The 15,042-nt window shown below is 37.2% G+C and overlaps 1 protein-coding gene and 1 non-coding gene across 2 annotated transcripts in view; one reads left to right on the forward strand and one right to left on the reverse strand.

Annotated features, from left to right (window-relative positions):
- Window positions 1-15,042, forward strand: part of LOC113234898 (furin-like protease 2) — a 331,380-nt gene that overhangs the window by 238,146 nt on the left and 78,192 nt on the right. The window lies entirely within an intron of this gene.
- On the reverse strand, window positions 13,351-13,421 carry Trnag-gcc. Its single transcript has one exon. It is a non-coding gene; the product is annotated as a tRNA-Gly (tRNA).

A 15,042-nucleotide genomic window follows, 5' to 3' on the forward strand; every position in this document is an offset into this window, starting at 1 on the left:
GCATACATTGCTTGTGTTCGAGGTCTTGAACTATGATTTATAGGATTTGCCACTGCACTGGGGAGCAATTATATCATTACATACGGAGAAATGCTTTGTTGAGCGTTTCGGGAAATTGCTCACAATATAGCTTTGATAATTATCTCGTTCAGAGATATGAAATCCGAACAAGTAGGATTTAAACACTGTGCATGCGTTTTCCTACACGTTATTATATGAAATTTCAAGAGGGACATTGTTTAGCATGTTACCCGAGGCAAGTGCATAATTGGACATACCGGCGTTTAGTTGTATAGTTATTTCAACCCCGTTTCCAGTAATAAAACTTATAGTCGGTCAGAATGCGAGGCATGCGGGTATTTTAAACCTACGTAACTTTGCGGGCCGCAAGTGCCGACGACCATTAAAACTTACTTCAACGACGACGGGCAGTGCGGGCGTCGCCAAAGCGAGAGTAATCGCCCGCTGCCACTACACCCGGCAACGTGAAAATAGCTGTTAAAACTTTTGCTCGCTACAAGGTGTTTCACCCGTCAACATTCCACAAAACCCATAAGCTTCTTATTTCAACTCGACTGAACTATTACGAAATGCAAAGCTTGTTTAGTAATTAACTGCGCCAAATGCGTCAGCTAGTTTTGATTCATTCATGATTTCTATATATGATACTGTTTTATAAACCAAGAAATATATTGGCAGATATTTCCCATATTTCCTTTCATATCACACACACAGGTGTTAAGATCGAATAAACCTTTGGAGTCGGTGAGGCGCGCGCTCGCAATTTCTCGGGGGCGGTTACTAATGCAGATTGCGTTCAGAAGGTCATATCTAAATCACGGGATAGAGCGGAACGTCAGTACTTTATCTTAACTCAGCACCTGGCCTCCTCCCCCCACCCCCGACGGTGTGAGTTATATCGTCGGTTCTCCTTTTGTTGTTTACGAATGAGTTTTTCACGTTTTCGGTTGCCGCGGACCGCCAGTTCGACACACCTGCTCCTATTCTCCGAGCGCACCTTATATTTATTGTACTCATTTTATGTATATTGTGAGCGAATAGTACGCAGTTGGGAACTTATCGCGCCTAATGCTACGTTATTTTTCTCTGAGGCGGGACTTCCGACGGGATGATGTTTTTATTATAAAGACGTGTCAGGACTGAGGAAATATTTACGAATGTTAAGGAAATGTGCGCTCGTGATATACGCAAGTCGTTTACGTTTGAATGCGTGCGTTATATGGGACGCGCATTCAAGGTGTTTGATTGATGACATTCTCTGTAATTCTTTGTATCGTATTGTGTGCCTGTTACTGGTGTCACATTACTCGTGTTGTGATTCGTGGCTGATTTTTCTCGGTCGAGAAATACATTTTTTCTATGAACTATAGCATTACTTGACGAACCCTTCGCCATTGAATTAACCCTCGAATCGTCGCATAAGTTTGTACACGATATAAATTGTACATAGATATTCGTTACAAAAACATTGCCGAGATTAGCGGGACCTTTCGCTTGGTCTAACGGACACACTGACCCTCCCTTAAAAAGGTCAGTGATTGATATATTGTATTCTAGAGACAGAAAATAAAATAACAAAATGATTCTTTCGTGATGAGATATTGTTATTGGTGACCTTCTTGTAAGTGAACGTTTCGTGTATATTGGATAATAAATTCGTTTAGCGTGCTCTGCGCTCAGATAAAGGGATATTAGATAATCTTTTTTAACTAGAAGTTAGGGTTACAATTGAATTAGATAGGTAATACTAGACACGCTACCGGATTTCATTATTATCGTATTATCATATAATATTACAATGGGTAAAACTTAACTTCCAAAACATTCCTAACTTTATAGTATTTTAAATAATAACACATACACTCAAAGTAGCCCCGCACTGGGGAAACCCTGTGTCGCAGGTGCCATGGATACACACAACCACAAATTACACCCAAACTCACGAGAGAAATAAATGTAGGCCATACCAATATTTCTCCCAGCCCGGGATTCGGACCTGGGACCTCTGCGTGGCAGTCTGGCATGGCAACCGTTCTGCCACGGTGGCAGTTAATTTTATTATTAAGTAACACAGGCTGAGTTCAAATTTCGCAAAAACAAGTTTGTATGTGTTTGGGCAAACTTTCGTCAAACTTTTAAAAACATCTGTAGATAAAAACATTGTACTAATACATGTCGAAACTTAATTCTAATTTACTTTCGGTGTTGTTGAACATGAAGAACAAGTGAAACTGTGTATACTTCTTTATTTTTATTTAAAATTAATTAATTTATGTTCCCACAATGCAAAAGGCACTTAGTAAAGTTTTTGTAAAGAATTTGATAAATATGAATACATCTAAAGTAGTATACGTATTGTGTAAAGCACATAGATAATAATACACTTATATGGTACAACATATTATAGTACACTTTAAAAACGCGAAAAATCGCGATCAAAGGTGTGGTGTTACGAAAAATGACGCTGTCGTTTTTGATGATATCCCAGAAAAAGGTTATGACAGCCCTGCCCTTCACAAGAGGTTATTGATAAAAAAATAATGATTTTTTCAATGTTACACTTTCTGCTAGAAAGGCCTCAACATTCCCGTGTTATAATTTCCATTTTAGGGACCATTAAAATCTTTTCAACCGAAATTGGAATTACGTATAATTAGAAGACAAAAGAGCGTTAACGATTTCACGCTCGAAACGCAGATATTTTTATAATTGCTTTCATGTGTGCGGCGATATAATAGGGCATTTAATAACACATGGAAAAATCAGTCCAAATGGCATTCCCATTTTGGTCGCTTAATTGAATATTGGCATTTTGGTTCCAATTGGCTTGGCGCCAAGGCAAAGGATCAATTTGCGAAAAAGAATTTTAAAATAGACGTGACTCGCAATCGGCGAAATGTGGGTGTCATCGCGATATTGGAATGACAGAAAGCCTTTTTCTTTAGTTGAATTTCTAGTAAATCCCACGCTAGAGAAGACTGAATCATGGCTGAGAAAAATTGAGATTAGTTTCATTTGAGAAATTCGAGTGATGTGCGTTTTTGATATTTAATATCTCCAAATGAATTTATTGAATGTCACAATGTTTTACTACCATGATATTCAATTATTTTTTGTAAAATCACTACACTAGTTTGTTATAATTATTAATACAAATATCGACCACAAAGAATAACTCATTCGATCCGGCGCGATTCGAATCAGCGCCTTTACTATGGTAAACCGTGACTGACATTCCCAACCGAGCTATGGAACGAACCTGCAGATCTTGCAAATTTTCTATGGCTTGTTGCAGATGTTTGTTTTTAGTTTTTACCGACTTTTTAGCCATAGCGCCATCTGTGAGAAATCTGTACGTTACTGTAACGCACACGCACACACTCCACATAGCCCCGCACTAGGGAAACCCTGTGTCGCGGGTGCCATGGACACACATAGACAACCACAATTTACACTCAAACTCACCAAAAAAATGAATATAGGCCATATAAATATTTCTGCCGGCCCGGGAATCGAATCTGGGACCTCTGCGTGACAGTCTGGCATAGCAACCATACCGCCACGGTGGTAGTTAATTTTATTATTAAGTAACACAGGCTGAATTCAAATTTTGCAAATACACTTCTATAAATTACAGAAACGAGCTTCTATGTGTTTGGGCAAACTTTAGTCAAACTTCTAAAACATCTGTACGGCTGTCGGCCACGCGGCCGACTGCCGTTGGTAACCGGTCGGCTACGGAGGCAGTTTAAGGTTTCCGCAGGTCTATGAAAGATTTCTGCAAGAGTATTTTTATTCAAGCATTGAATGTATGAATATAAGGATTTTTTGTTGGTATTGAAACCAGATCTGTATCTAGACTTCATTGAGTTGGAGTAGAATCACTGTTTCTCACTACACCTCAACGTATTCTACATCGGGATACCACAATGGACGTATATAAACCTATGTAAAAAAGAGAGACTCAGAAATGTCCTATTTTTAAAGATCTCGTAATAATTTAGTTTCGCCGTCTAATCTACGTACAATATACATGATTTTGTACCACGAAGAACTCCTGAAAATTCACACTTTTTTTGTATGTACACTAAAATGAATAGTTAGAAACAAGTCTATGAAGTGTGTTCACAAAATTTTCGTGAACGAAGTTGTTTATGTCCATGATTGAAATACCGCGTTCTTAACACGTTTCTAATTGTAAATACCCCTATGTTACGTGTATAAATGCAATTTAATTAGGACCAAGACAAGAATTCATGTGTATTTGTAACAGCCGTTTACAAATGCTCAGGCACCAGTGGAGAGTGGTGCATTATTTAATTTACCAGTTTGCGCTGTTTGCCTTCTCGCTTTAGGAGATTGGGTAAAGCGCTTTGCGGTGTTATGGTTTTCATTTTAGTAAGTGCACTAACCACTGATGTTATGACTATGACCATGTTTTCTAGTGTTCACAGTGAATGGGAATGCTATTGATTATACTTTGCGTTATGGTTGGATCCTATGTACTTGAATTCTTGCTTTTAATTGGTGGAAAAACTACTAAGGGTGCGTACAGATCTGGCGAATGCGGCTGTTTGCTAAAGGCTCGCAAACTGTCTTGCTTGTCTCGCATGAAATGTAATTACAGAGGTGCATTTAATTGCACGCGTGCAGCGCACATGCTGAGCATTTGCGGTGCATACGCCAGATGTGTACGTACCCTAAGAAATGTGAAGAGTACTGATTTGAGGGAAAATAGAAAAATGTTTTCGAATGTCTGTCATTTGAAATCCGGCATTATTTGCTATATCGTATCTTCGATAATGAAATGAAGTGCTTATATTTCAAAACTAGGCAGTATACAACCTAATGTAGCTCGGATAGCGACAGTCTAGAGCAGAAAACAAATCGTCATGAACAACAGATGCATGTCCAGTTTCGTGTGCGAAAAAACATTGGTTACTATCATGGTCGCACTAGACAGTAGTTAGACACAATTTCGATCCTGTAAATAAATGATTTTCGTTTCGCTCGAGTAATACTCCTAACTTTCGCGGTCGAATGTTCTTTCTCTAGTTTAAAGTTTTATTACTTAGGGTAAGCTGCTGTAGTGAGAAAACAAGAAAAAGAATTAATGAAACAAAACAGACTAAGTTGTGTTGATATAAGTATGTCTTAAGTGCTTTGAATGAATTTTTACTTGACAGGTCTTTACGTATGTATATCTTATATGTAGGTACATCGCTTCCGCCTTCATTTAAGTAGGTAAGTGTCTTGTTACGTTAAACTTTATTGATATAATTGATTTCGTATTTAGTCTAGATAGTACAAATAATGATTTATATTATAATATAAGACGATATCTTTAGCATAAACGATTTTCGAAATACCCAGAATATTGTTATATGTGAAACTAAAATGACAAAATAATTCCTTTAAAAATCATTTATCGTACGAAACTCGAACATGCAAACAAAATAAGGTCATTCTCCCATTTTGTTTATTTTTATCCAAAAGAATTTAAGAATTTTGCCGACGAGTAAAAATACGCGGCCCATTAATGCAAGTAATCCGGTAATCTTTATCTTGTTCAAATTATGTCCTCTCCAGTTACGGGGCTGGAAACTCCTATTACAGCTTTTGCTTTAGCTGCCTACGATTTAATAAATTGGTGACAGATGGATCAACTTTCAATATGCTTTATTGGACATACTGTCGCTATTAAAGTTCCATTTGTCTTCTCCGCGAGAGTTCGTTGTCGGATCTTTTACTATGTCTTTAAAAAATCAGTTTTCTTACATCTCTAGATATAGGTCGCCAAGCTTCCTTTATTAACCGACTCTACATCATCCGTCTTCTGACTAGTTATCGTAATAAATATTAGGTATAAATTCGGTCATATATGGTGTACTGTTGTCACCTTTGGCGGTAGCCAGCTAATTGGCTGAACTCGGTGGAGCGAAAAGCAAAAAGACTTTGTTGACGACTTTCTTGTGGTGATGAAGCTTCTCAGTTTCGATCACCGCAAAAGAGTGGTCTGCTTGTAGGTTCTCTATCGGATACATTGTAGACCGTATGTTACAATTTAGTTTCACTTTGACCGTTTCTCCTTTGGCCTACTAAAAAGTTCGGAACACTCCATTCTTATGTCATTGACTTACCACCCAATACCACAAATCGCTTAGCTTCATTTTTTCTGAAGTGAGTGCCAAAACAGTGGAGTTTACTGCGGGCATCTGAGTTTCCCGTAGGCTGAGTAAGATCCTATTAGTAAGTGCCATATAACCAAGTAAGATCAAAAACACTATACGAGTAGAAACTCTTTCAAGGAAGTCTAAAACATTATGCACAATAGGACTTACGCCAGGTCGGTGTTGCGCATAAGCAATTTGCAGCGACGTCGTCGCAGCCACAGAATATTCCCGTGTTCGCTAATGTGTCGTTACATTAGACCTTCTCCTGTTTACTCCTAGTAACCTAGTAATTTGTGCAGATGCTTTAAAGCTTCTTGGCGGTTTCCGTACGCTTTAAAAATGTTTAATTAGCGCTTGTTGCTATAATATTTATAGATGAAGATGTTTCGGGTTAGAATTTCAGTAGAAACAAACTTTTGTAAATTTATTCTGGTTTGGGTATTCTGAATAGTGCCCCGGAGTTAATTTCGTTGCTCTGATATTTGTAGTACAGGAAATTCCCTAGTTTGTGACCGGGTAATTTGCGTGATTGTATATTATTACTATTATTATATACACTTATTCTACTTTAAATATATGTAGTGCTTTCTAGGTACGAAGATAGAAACGAGAATCATGTCCATTTTGATATTTTTTGTTTATATATGGACAAACACACAATACATACTGTCACATAGTGTAAAAAGTCGCATCAAAATGTCTCTAAATCCCACAGATCAAGTTAGTGAAGATTAAAGTTAGACTACTAGACACACAGGAATGAACTGAACGTTAAGCCTGAAGATTATCAGGGCAGAGCCCTAAGTCGGACTGCTCGACTAGTGAACGCCAGCAGGTGCCAGGATTACCGCGTAATCGGTGGAATTGAGGCGGGACGAGAACGGAACGCATCGCGTTAAGCCCCGACTTTTGTTTCACCGCCATCAAATTGATGAACTGCCGTTAAATACAGATGAGAAGATTGAGGGACGCGAACACGGAAATACCGTACAATATAAAAAAAAAATACAAAAAAACCTTGCACTGTCGATGGCGTAGTAGGAGGCAATACTATCACTGAACCACTGATGATTTTAACGTTGTTTCAGTAGCAGTATAGAGCTCCTTGTGAAACAGTTCGTCCTGGAAAGTACTGCCACCTTACCTATATCTGTCACCTGGCAGTAATGTGAGCATTACTGCGTTCCGATTTTGAAGGAAATTACAGGCTCACGGGACTTGTCAACATATGTTTCAGGGTGACGAGAGCAGTGACAGCGCCTCTTAAATCTTTGCGATTTAAAACAGGGATGTCGCTTACCACCACGACTTGTTTGTCCCGTCACCACGTATCATTAAAAAATATTTTTAATGCAACAAATTAATTTAAACTAAGAACACGAAATTTCAATTTTTAAAATGAATGTTACTATTCGTAAGTAATAAGTTTGAAGCGAAATTCGGCATTCATGTAAGCATTATGCAAATGGCGCGGCATTCGGCCTCATTTGCGATAATTTCTATTCAGAACGCTATTGATTTAGTGTCATCGCTTTTTAGAATATATTCGAACAGGCTTTTTCAGCTTCTACCTTTTATGTTTTGTTACCTGTATTTTAGTTTTATGATATAAGCCTTATTCACTATGTCCATTCAGTCACTAACAGATTGTAATTGGCGACGACGAAGTCGATTATATGATAATGACTCCATCCTCGTGAAATAGGTATATTGATTTTACGTCTTACACACGAGTGATGATACTTATACTCGTATGTAAGACGTAAATAATATTATGTAATAATACGTAATTAATATGTAGAGCCCGTAATTAATAAACTGACTAAAACATTGTTACAATTGTAAGCTGCAATTTGCAAAACAAAAGCTGTCGAATAAAAGCGTACTTTCAGCAAAAAAAAGGTTAAAATTTAACATTGTATAGTACAAAACTCGTAAATTGGTCTTTTTATTCTGTTTAGTCCCAATACAGATCGGATTCCGGCCTCCGCTGTGCGGGCTTTGCAAAATCTCGCATTTCCACGTTGCATGCCGCACCTGCTTTTTGAAAAGTGAACTTTTCCAAGTGGATTTTTTCCACGGCTTCAGTTATTCATCGCTGCCCGGCTAATGCTAAGAGCTCTTCTCGCGAGGGCGCCTTTGAAAATGTCTCACTGGCATGGCCTCTTTGCCGTCAAAAGTAAATGAGTGATACAGTCAGATGCGCCTAAGACGCGTTCACATTGCGCGCCCGACACCATACCGAGTTCCAAATTGATTATTGGCTCAATCTACCCTGAGAACGGCACGCTATTAAACTTTTCGGAATGTCATTCTGCTCGAAGTACTTTGCTGCTTCGTTCTTAAACTTCCAGTTATTTCGGAATTGTATACGATAGATTTTCTAATGTACCTTAATTAGTTTAATTAGTATTATTTATTACATTGTTGTTGTTATTAAGTGTTGTCAATGTGCAAATAGAAAAGATAACGTTACGAATAAATTTATTTAGAGCACATGACTTACTCGAAAATATAACATCTTTTTTGACGAGTACGCTGTTCTGCATAAAAATTCGTTCCAGTTTTAACATGGTACGTTTCACAGAATTTCATACTGTGTTGTGCATTTTCATGAACGTGACTGGGACCTGCTGTGTGCAATTTATTTCTCGGCCGTCGTCTTACATTGTCCCGATGATACTACTTGCATAATATCCAATCCTCAGGTGCACTACTGGAAGCTTCTCACAAAATTGTACCTACTACTCGTATAACTTAACGAAAACTAATTTTATTTTTATTGTTCAGGTACTAAACTTTTACATATACTTTAATAAAAAAAGTTACTTTGAAAGGTTTTTCCGAGACTGAAACTGACAATGTTCTCTGTTAAGTTATTATCGATATTGAGTTTCTTAGAAATAACTAGAAATTATATTTGTTTCAAGAATCCAATGTGATAACATAGTAAAGAACAAACACCACCTTCGCTTATCAAGTCTACTTTGTCTAATGTATTGATTTTTAACAATCATTCTCTCAATAATTAGAAACTATGTCACTATAATTGGTGCAAGTAAACTACAAGATATTTGTGATATACTGGTTTAAATATTAGACGAAATCATATACGTTGCTCTGATCCCAAAGTAAGTAACTGAAGCGCTTAGGTTGTGGAAATCGAACACGAAGGACGGCACCACACACACCCAGACCCAAGACAATATAGAAAAGTTAGTTTTCGACATTGACCTGGCCGGTGATCGAATCCGGAACATCAGAGATGGCGACACTATGAAAACTGGTGTGCAAGCCGCTCACGAAGGTCTTCAATGTCTGTTTCTTGTTATTACAATATTTATAAATACTCAAGCTACAATTATATTTTAAGTTTAAAAAGGCGTGAAGGAAGCAACAGACCATAAAAACTCCTTAAAGATAACTTTACCGCTAAAGCAAGCCCATGAATTTAAACTAGAGAACAAGCATCAAATGTGCAATATTCAAATACAGAGTGAATGCATAGCAAATACAACGTTTCCAGAATACGAAGCCGGCACGATTGCTTCGGAAATGTCATACTGCATTTACATGACCAGGCAATGGTGATGTGGAACTTGTGATGGATCGTGTGGAACTATATTGCGATAGTAATACGGAACCAGATAAAAATCATTATGGCGGTAGTGATAGGGAACAATTCAATTAATCGATTTGATCTTCACAAAATTCAATTAAACACTTGAACAGTACAGAACAGTAACAGTCTTTTGGGCTTTGTAGTTTTTTACAGCTCTTAAGTTTTCGCGATTGTTACACATTGGGAACGAATCGGGATCTAAATGTGTCTGTTTATTTTTTCAAACAAGTCAACGTTTGGTGGCCGTTTATCCTTTTTAGTTTTATTTCAATTTCAACACCTTTAAACCTTCTACATTTTTTTATAACATCAAGTGATGGGACGAACAAGTCGTGGGCCTGATGGTAAGCTACACGCCTGTCCATAATAGTTACAGTGCCACTCAGAGCTTTAAATTGCGAAGATCTGAGGGGCACTACCACTGCGCCCGACACCCTGAGACATAAGTTGACAAGTCATGTGTCTGTAATTTCACCAGCACCCTTATCCTTCAAAACCGGAACACAGCAGTGCTGACATTACCGCTTGGCGGCAGAAATAGGTAAGTACTACCTTGGACGAACTTTTTCACGGGAACTTTTTTACTAAATACATCTAAATACTGCTACATCTTGCTAAATCGATTACTGTAATCGTTTATTGTATGTTCGACGTTCATAATTTAAAAAGGAATTATAAATAAAAACAAGCAAGTTAAATGGGTTTTACGATCAGTTACAGGAATATGAAGTACAGAGTACTCGCTTACGTTACTATGGTCCATAAAAATTTAATTATATTTAGGGCTCTGTGGAAATTACAGGCACATGGGATTTGTCAACTTATGTCTTAGGGTGACAGGCGCAGTGGCAGTGTCCCTCAGATCTTTGCAATTTGAAGGTCTTGAGTGGCACTGCAACTGTTATGGACAGACAGGTAGCTTACCACCAGGCGTACGATTAGTTTGTCCCGTCAGCGTCACTTGATATTAAAAAAAAAAATTTTTTTTTGATATTCTCTGCATTTAAACTTAAATCGCGAAATGTCAATTTTCGACTCACATCACATTTATTACCCATTTATCGCTTATTTTTAATTTAATTGTTGTGTTTTCTTTTTTGGTGTACAATGAAGAATTTTTGTATTGTATTGTATCACGTGCTCTATTTCAAACTTATCACAAAAGAAGACGGTTAAATATCGTACTAAATAATATAATTTTATACTATCAAAGCACGCGTCGTGCTTGAAATTATTAAATATTAATGGCTTCCGTGTGCTTAGCCTTTCATGAGAATTAAGGTACGACGTCGTAGGTGAGAAGCCCCTTGTAGAGGGATTAACTGCTCTCGTTACTTGCCACATGTTGCCTCAGGGATTTTTTGCTTTAGACGTCATAATAAAATGTATACTTATAAGTGGGTTTAATGACAAACTCGCACGGAATTGTACAAAGTAATCTATTGATTATACTAAAATTATATAATATATATATAATTATTGATTATATAATTTCCAAAGGACGTAATAATGACATTAAAATCCTTATTTATATAGGAACTTTTATACAATGTATATATCAGTTCCTTAATGAGATACAATTTATAGTACTTATGAATGTTCGGTTAATCTACAGGTTTTAGCCACAGTAAAAAGTAGCCTTGTGAAAGTATTTGTCCATGGAAGTACCACCACCTTACCTATTTCTGCCGCCGAGCAGTAAAGTGAGCGGTGCGATGCCGATTTTAGAGGGTGCTGCTGATACAACAGGCACATGAGACTTGTCAACTTTATGTCTCACGGTAACAGGCGCAGTGGCAGTTTCCCTCAGGTCTTTGCAGTTAAAACTGAATGGTGCAGCAGTTGTTATGGGTAAGCGTGCTGATTACCATCAGGCGCACGACTATAAACTTGAAGATATGCTACATTTAATGGAATGTGGCTCTAATAAGCCAATTTCAATTAGGGGATATTTGACAGGTTGGGGAGTTAATGTCATGTTGGGTGAACCGTTGGCGAAGAGAACTAAAACCCTATACTCATAGTGAGGTCGTGTCTCTCACTACGAGGCGACACGATATAGTAGAATAATATAAATCCACAGGGATTGACATCACAAGGCCGACTTTGAGACCAAAGTGTTACAGGCCTTATTAAAAATAAGGTTAATAATCTCAGTACAGAGTACTAAAAAAGGCGACATCAAAAGTGTGTGAAATTACATCTATTTGCCAAGTTTTTTGAAATCGGTTACCGGAAAGTGCACAAACCCGGATTCATCCTCTAGTTCGCCACTATACGGAACTTGAAACAGGGGATAATAAAAATCGGTTCTCACTACTCAAGGTATATTGAGAGAGAAAAACGCCTTGAATTAGAGAACAGCAAAATCAACCATTAAAGTAATTGCTCCTTATAATAAAATTTAGGCGCTATTTATAAAAATGAATCTTCATGCGTGAATAGCCACTCTTAGAGGTGGATGATTTTCTTCAAAATGAATTGGGACCACTATGGAGGTACCGTCTTTCCAAAGAATCATGAAAATTGGTTCACAAATACCGGACTTATACAAAAAAACATACAGTCGAATTGAGAACCTCCTCCTTTTTTGAAGTCGGTTAAAAAAAAAAACAGGCGCACGACTCGTTCGTCCCGTCACTTACAAAAAAAAAATTATAGTCGATAGTAAGTCACTATTCATCTGGTGGACCAATTTTTGAGCAGCAGTAGAGCTCCTTGTGAAAGAGTTCGTCCAGGGAACTACACCTTACCTATTTCTGCCGCCAAGCAGTAATGTGAGCATTACTGCGGTTTTGATAGGTGCTGGAGAAATTACGGGCACATGGGACTTGTCAATTTATGTTCCTTAGATCTTTCCGATTGAAAGTTCTCAGTGGCATTTCAACTGTAACGGACAGGCCTGTCTCTTTCCACCAGGCGCACGACTTGTTCGTCCCGCCACCTGGTCTCATAAAAAAAAAGTTTCTCATGAACGCCGCCCTTTATTACTCGTACCGTATGCTTTCCAGTGACAGGTGATGTGTATATTCCACTACTCTGCATAACTCGCAATTTGGAGATTATTTCATTAAGACAGTAAAATTGTTTAATGGAACGTGTCCGGTTCTCATCCTTAGCGCGATGACAACTCTTTCCTTCCATAGTAATTATCGTGGTTTATGTACTTGTTTATCTACGTATTATAGAGTGATAAAAACCGTCCATCAGCAAACACAGCAAAAGTGCTGTTGAAAATTGTACCTTGCGTTGTTTATTTAGCCTTCAAAGCGGTTTGAAAATGTGACGGTTTGTGTAAACTTGATGTGCCGTTGTGTGTACCCAGTTACACAATACCCATTATTTTCCGTTGACACAAGGTCCAACAGAACCGTGCTTAACTTAAACATTGCCTGCTTAACAATGACTAGATTGTGTACGTAAACTGAAACAATATAGTTGTAAACGTTATTTCTCAAGTTTGCGTATAAAAAGTAAAACTCGGGTGTTTCTGGTAAGCACCATGAAATAACAAAAAAAATACAAAACAAATCCTGCATCGGCCGGGTATTGAACCCGGGCCGCCCGCGTGGCAGGCAAGCATTCTACCACTGAACCACCGATGCTGGTGCTTGTATACGTGAATTTAGTCATCTCCTATCGTTGACCTACTTTCACATGGCTGTTATTTTTAGCACGATTGTACTTTGTTTGAATGTGAACGATATAAAATTTTATGCTCAAATATAAAATTGTATAAAGTGTAATGTTGTTTGCAGTACTTATACTTGAAATAAAATGGCTATAAACATAATTTCTTGGCCATTATTGTTAACAACGAAATAAAATGAGTGCTATTGTTTGGTATTAAAAGCGTAAAATTTTTACTATTGCCTGTTGTGAAAACTTTGACACAGAAAATGTTATTGTTTTGTTATTGACTTAGGGCCCTGTTTTAATCGTAAAACTTCAGCAAATAATTTTCGGAATGCTAGTGTTTTCTACTAAAATGTTAATTAATATAAGCGATCCTTTGATTACATTTGCGGCAATTGACTCGTAAAAATGTATCACGTGTGACCCTTATTACATTACCTTTTTAAACATTTAAAAAATTAAATTTCAGTCATATGAGTCTTGTCAACTTTGTCTCAGGGTGACAGTCGCAGTCGTGTCGCTCAGATCTTGTGATTTAAAACTCTTACGCCACTTGGTATAATAATAATAATATAATAACACAACACACTCATATAGCCCCGCACTAGGGAAACCTTGTATCACAGGTGCCATGGACACACACATAGACAACCACAAATTACACTCAAACTCACGAGAGAAACAAAAGTAGGACATACAAATATTTCTCCCGGCACGGGAATCTAACCCGGGACCTCTGAGTGGTAGTCCAGCATGGTAACCATTCGACTACGGAGACAGTTATAAAAATGTATTTTAAAAAAAACCTGTTGATTTTTAACCCGTCTCGCGTTCTAAAGATACAAGGTGTCATTTTGTTTGAAAAATCATTTTATTGAATTTGACTAACTTCTGCTGTCTCTATGTTTCCCTTGCCATACAATGAAATTATACTTATAAGAAACTGAGTTTATTTGAATTTCAAAAAAATTACAATATTATTAATTTTGTATGAAAAATATTTGATAAAATTTGACTAGCTTCGGTTGTCCCGATTTTTTTCTTCCCGTACAATAAAATCATTCCTTCGTGAAATTAAGTCGACTAGCATAAAAGAATATTTGATTACTTTTATTAATTTTTATGGACAACTCACACTTGACCAAAAAATTGACTATATCAAAATTATTTTTACAAAAAAAGACTTAATTGTTCCTAAGACCATTTCCTTGTACTTCTATGGTTACGGTCATTCCCCATATTGTCCCATTTAAAAATAACTGTATTTTTTTTTCCAAAATAAGGCCTCCGTTTTGCTCTAGGATTCGTGACGAGTTAAGTACCTATTACATACTAAAGTACTTTAGCTCCACAAAGTCATTTATTGCGGCGCTTACAACGCTAATGGATGAAACTTACAAATTTGCTGAAAACAAATTATTTACGTCACGATATAGAACGTGAATTTGTGAACCAAACTATGTAAATGACATTTTTAGTCAAAATTGCCCGAAATTGTGTTCTAATTAGTTGTAGTTTTTATATTACAGCAAAAGAATCCCTACCATATTAACACTTTACTAGACATCAGAAGTTATTAACCAAAAAAAA

This window comes from Hyposmocoma kahamanoa, unplaced genomic scaffold, assembly GCF_003589595.1.
Source record: "Hyposmocoma kahamanoa isolate Upper Pololo Valley unplaced genomic scaffold, ASM358959v1 86, whole genome shotgun sequence".
NCBI classification, from domain to species: Eukaryota; Metazoa; Arthropoda; class Insecta; order Lepidoptera; family Cosmopterigidae; genus Hyposmocoma; species Hyposmocoma kahamanoa.